Source organism: Sesamum indicum, linkage group LG9 (genome assembly GCF_026168435.1).
Source record: "Sesamum indicum cultivar Baizhima isolate 11 linkage group LG9, ASM2616843v1, whole genome shotgun sequence".
NCBI classification, from domain to species: domain Eukaryota; kingdom Viridiplantae; phylum Streptophyta; class Magnoliopsida; order Lamiales; family Pedaliaceae; genus Sesamum; species Sesamum indicum.
In genome coordinates, this window is record NC_142665.1 from 1,409,686 (window position 1) to 1,415,685 (window position 6,000).

Here is a 6,000-nt window from a genome sequence, read left to right on the forward strand (position 1 = left end):
TATTTCAGGATAAAAGACTCGAAGGGCTAATAATAGCATTCAACCAATTCAAAAAAATCGTGACGTGGGTCTGCGCCGACCACGAACTATTTTAGATGGATGGATTTTCCAACCTAAAAAATAAATAAAAAATAAAAATCCCCAATTTAGATGAATGCATATAACGTTAGAAAATCAATGTGTGTTTGTGCAATAATTGAATCCTGAGCTCTGAAATTGGCCGACAAGAAACATGAACCACTTAATTCATAATTAATTGGCCAAAAAAATAGCAAAAAGTCGTCCACCAATTTTCCTAGGACTCACACCAACTCAATAGTTCACAATAATAATTAAATTGAGTTTCTGTACCAGATAATTTTCAGCATTAATCCAATCTCAAAAGCACCATTTAATTGGATTGTCACTTAATATTTGCAATTGGTACTATTGTTGAGTTTATTAATTCAATAATGTTGGATCCTTAATCCAACATTGGGTTTATATGTAAAATAATTATGTATTACATACTGTTGAAGTTTAAACCCAATAAAGTGATCAAATAAGGTTTCAGTAATTTGGGTTTTGATGTATTTGATAGGATGTGGGCCTTTAATGTGTAGGGACTAATGGTAATTTCAGTTTGAGTGATTGGCTGGAATTGAAATACCTATTATTATATATACATGTCATGGTCCACAGTTTACACGGTACTTCAATATATCTCTTGACATCACAATCAGAGAGAAAAAAAACCAAAAGGAAACTCTGTGAAACTATGTCGATTTGAAAGGTTGTTGACACGATTTTATTAAGTTTCCTACAATTATGAATTCGGGTATGCTTCCCCATTTATCGTTATCGTATTTCTTAATGATTTAGCATTATCGATTTTAGGATTGATAGTGATTTTTTATTCACTACAAAATATTTATTTAAATTCTAACAACTATATGTTATTTTAAGGTCAACTAGAGAAATTAGGTCATTGATTATTTATCTCTCTCTCTCTCTCCTCTTTTAATATTTCATTTTTTCTATAAAGGAAGTTGAATCTTTAAGGTCTTTTACCTATTTATCATATTTTTTTTATAATTTTGATATTATTAAATATTTGATTTTCGTAGTTATCACATATATTCATATATTTAATTAAGTTTGTAGAAAAAACAAATAGACTCGTCAATCACAGTAGCAAAGTATTTATTTTTAGATAGAGAGTATAAAAAATAGAAAAAAAATTATGATCAATATTCTCTTAGTCTAATTGTCAAAGTTGAAGCTTTATCACTTAATTTGAAGTCATTAGTTCAAGTCCTATCGGACGTGCGGGTAATTATATAACTTTTACATGAGTTTATTATAATTTATTATTTCATCATTTTTAATAATATCAATATATTTAATGTATTGATATATCATTCAATTACTTAATTTATTTAAATATTGATATAGTAATATAAATATTATTTTTATCTAAATATATATATATACACATATAAATATGTAACTGTTCGTTTTAATTGAAAACAAAAATTAGTTGCATGACCAGTGTGGGCAGCTTGGTGCTCACCAGTGCCATCACCAACACGATGGGTGTCTGATGATTTTGGATTGAGCCCCTGGCCCCACAATCCACCAATAATGCAGTTTCTTGATTAAAATCTGACGGCATCATTTGCACGAGTTCCACAGTTTTGGGCAACCCTGAACTTCAACGCCGTGCAGCCTACCAAAACCGGTCACTTTTCTTTATCTTTGTAATCACTTATTATTAAGAGAGTGTTCAGGAAAGCTTCTATTTTTAAAGAAGTGATCCTCATAAAAAAGTTGAAATTTGTAGTCTCATTAAAAATTTATAGTGTTGGTAAAAAAATTAAAAAGTAAATAAAAATTTAATTAGGTATTATTTGGGTAAAAAGTACTTTTGAATATTGATTAAAAATCATTTTATCTCCATATATTAAAAAAATATTATTTTTGTTTAATATTTACATTTATTTTTATAATAGTAATTATTTTTCTCATAAAATATGAAATTTCTATTTCAATTACTATATCTCATTGTTTAAATTTTCTACAAATATTTGTCATTTATATCATTAAAATATTGAGTACTGATTGAAAAACTGATTGTTTAATTCAATAATGTCCCACTATATGATAATAATAGTTCATTCATGCATAATAAATAAATTTACATGATTGCGAAAGTATAACTTTGTGATTATTCATAACAATTAATTTATATTTTTTATGATATAGGAATAATATAATATAATATAGAAAATAATATAATGTTAAATATGTAAAGTTATAAATTATTATTATTTAAAAATTCAAAACATCAACTTTAGATGAATACTGAAAATAAGTTAAAAGGAATAATATTGGATTGAGATTATTATAATGAGAGTAAAGTAGTCCAAAAGAAATTTGAATTTATTTACAAAAAAATCAAAACAGTTAGAAGTATCCCTCAAAATACTTCTTGCTTTTGGTTTAAAAGTGCTTTTTGTATCGATTTCAAACTGTCGTTCCAAACACTTGAAGCCAAAAGTTAAAAAGTACTTTTTCAAAGTGTTTACAAACACTTTGGTTGATAAAACATTTATTAACAAAAATATCCTAAAATATATTATTTTATTCACAAGATAGTTATTTATTTAATCAATTAATTCTTTTAATAAATTTTGATTCATGCATATTAATAATAATATTTTTTTTTTGTCGATTCTATTCATGCTATTTGTTATACTTATTAAATAAAACATTATTTTTTTTTATTATACGTAGTTTACATTTGGAATGTAAGATTTGGGTTCAGCTAAATGTATTTAAAGTGCAGCCTTAGAGCATTTTGGATTCCACCTTATTTCTTTGTGTTTTCAATGGAAAGCAGCTTCTTTCTTCAAATCTTTCCATCAATCTAAATGCAGCTTTAGAGCATTTTAAACGTATTTAAAATGCATTTACCATAATTAGACTTCAAATTTAGGATAAATGAAATTTGTCATAATTATAAATACGTTTTTATTGTTTGAAAAATTACCAAAAATACTCATCGAAATTACAAATATATAAGTACCCCTGCGTAAACAGCTCATTGTGGTATTTGTTATAATATTTATAATTTCACGAAAATATTTATAATTTTTCAAATAATGAGAAAGTACATGTAATTAAGACAAATTTTAGGAGCATCCCTTGTTTAAAACCAATTAATTGTTTTTTAAGCCAAACAAATGAAATAAATATGACTCTTAAATCCAACGTATCCGAATTCATTAATTCAAATGTATTATTAAATAATTTTAGTTTGAAGTAGAAATTGTCAATGATCAATTAATTGCATAATTGGACCAATGGTGGCTTGCAGCAGACAGAGTGTCGAAGTTTGCTACTGTACTCGTCGCTTACCTAACTTCAGTCTTAGTCCACCAGTGTTCGCAATGACTTAATTTTTAGCGTTGATAACTTTCTCTTGGAAGTATATATGAAAATAAGTGTTAATAACTTACAATTTATATTTTAAATTGTTGATATTAAATACACTTAAATAAAAAATTACAACTTATTCCCACCAACATTTATAATGACCATTTAATCCTCAAACACCTGAATTTCAAATTATTATTATTTTTACACCTCCTGATGTATAATCTATTTATATAAATTATCTCTATTTTTTAAAAAATTATAAATACCTCATCAAAAAGTAAATACCATTTACACAATTCATCCATGATTTTTTATTGTCATAAGTGATTTATGCAATTACATAAAAAAATATAGATAATTTATTTAAATAAATCATAAATTAGGGGCATCAATGTAATTATTTTTTTATTTCTATTAAAAAATTCAGTAGTTGAGATTGGTCTCTCGACTGACTGTGTAACTGATGCCACAATAGTGAATTTTAACTCAGATCAAATTTAAATTAATTATATGATAAGTATAATATATTTATTGTGTAAGTAATAATTTTTTATGAGATAATAGCACACGTGTTGGAGCAAGATGAGGTGGGGAAAGCAAACAGCCGCCAATGTGATACAAGTCATGGGAATGTAGTCAATGAGTCCTCCCTCAGAACCAACCACACTTGACTGTTCCTTTTTCATGCAACAAGTGGCCACATGAACATGGTTGCCTTTGAGCCCTTCCTAACTTTTCATCTTCCAATCATGCAGTAGACAAGGTGCAATGCTCCAGCTTTGAACTTCTCCTACTATTGGGAGGTTATTTATCCAAGTTTGATCCACACATTCAAGTAAGTGGCAGTGGGGTAACCTACTGTATCAATTATGAATCCAGTGGTTAGAATCGTCGGAAAATCTCTCCTACTATGATCCTCGTACCATCATATTAAAAAACAAATGAATAATTGCATTCACACCCTTCACCTATTTTTTTTATATAAATTATTCTTATTTATTAAAAAATTATAGAAATAACTCATGACAGCCTTTAAAACTAAAAAAAATCCATATTAACTAGATCAACCTTTAAAATAATTTTTTAAAAACAGAAATGCCCTTAGGGTGTTTATTTAAATAATAAAAAGTAGAAGGAGTGTCAAAGTAATATTTATGAAAATGAGTAATATGATTCCATATATTTTTTATTATTTATATCAATTTTTGAATTAAATTTAAATTATTTTATTAACTTTTTTATTGAATCTCTATATAAAAATTGCACCTTTTAATAATTAAAATATTAATTATTCAATTAATATATAAATAAAATTAGTTAATAAACTATAAATTTAAACTAAAAAATAGTTATCCTCTATTTTGTATTTATAACTAATTTTTACTAAACTTAAAATTAAAAATAATTTATGTATCTTATATAAATCTAATTAGAATTAATAAAATAAATTTATTTATAGGGTGGGCATGGCGGTGTAGTTGGGGAAGAAGGGATAATTTTTTTAAACTAAATAATCTAATAATTTAAAATATCTTTTAATGAATAAATTATTTATTTTATTAATTTTAATATGATTTATAAATAAAATACATAAATCATTTTTTAATTTTAATTTTAAGGTTAGTTATAAATAAAAATAGAGAGTAATTTTTTCTTAATCTTAATAATTTTACTAAGGGATAGTTTATATATTAATCAAATAATTTAATATTTTAATTATTAAAAAGTACAATTTTATATAGAGATTCAATAAAAGAGTTAAATAATAATTTATATTTAAATTAAAAATTAGTATAAATAATAAAAAAATATGGGATCATATTACTCATTTTAAAAATAATTACTTTGACACCCCTTCTATTTTTTGATAATTATTGAAATATTCCTAAGGGCATTTCTATCTTTAAAAAATTATTTTAAAAATTGGCCTAGTAAATATAGTCATTTTTAATTTTAAAAACTTTTAGGGGTGGTTTCTGTAATTTTTTAGAATGCATGCATGATTTGTGTAAAAATACAATAAGTAAGAAATATAAATGTGATTATTCCTTAAAAAGAACATCGAAAACATAAAGCCATCCTTCGATGATAAAAAATATAGTTAATTTGTGAAATACCATAATGTTATTTATAATTAAATTTAAGAATGGAATATTATAAAAGCAAGATATAACAATAAAAATATATTTATCACTTGCTATATAAAAATTTCGAATCAAATCAAGATTGAACAGTAATTGTCGATAGTAATACTAAGTTATAATCCTTCTAATTTATCGGTTTAAAATCCAAGATCTTGGTTTTTTTTTAAAAAAGAAAAAAGATTTAATAAGTTCATGATTTATTTTTCTTTGCGCAATAACCGACGTAATTTAATTAAAATTGAGTTCGATTAATATGAGGTCAAAAATTATAAAAAATTTTAAATTCGATCGAATCATATGGGAATCCAAATGATCCGATAAAAATACTCACCCATAGTTATAAAGAGTAAAATATTATACTAAGAAAAAAAAAATTGTGCATTTAATTATCTTATGATGCTTTTTATTTATTTCTTATTACTAAAGTTCAAATAGA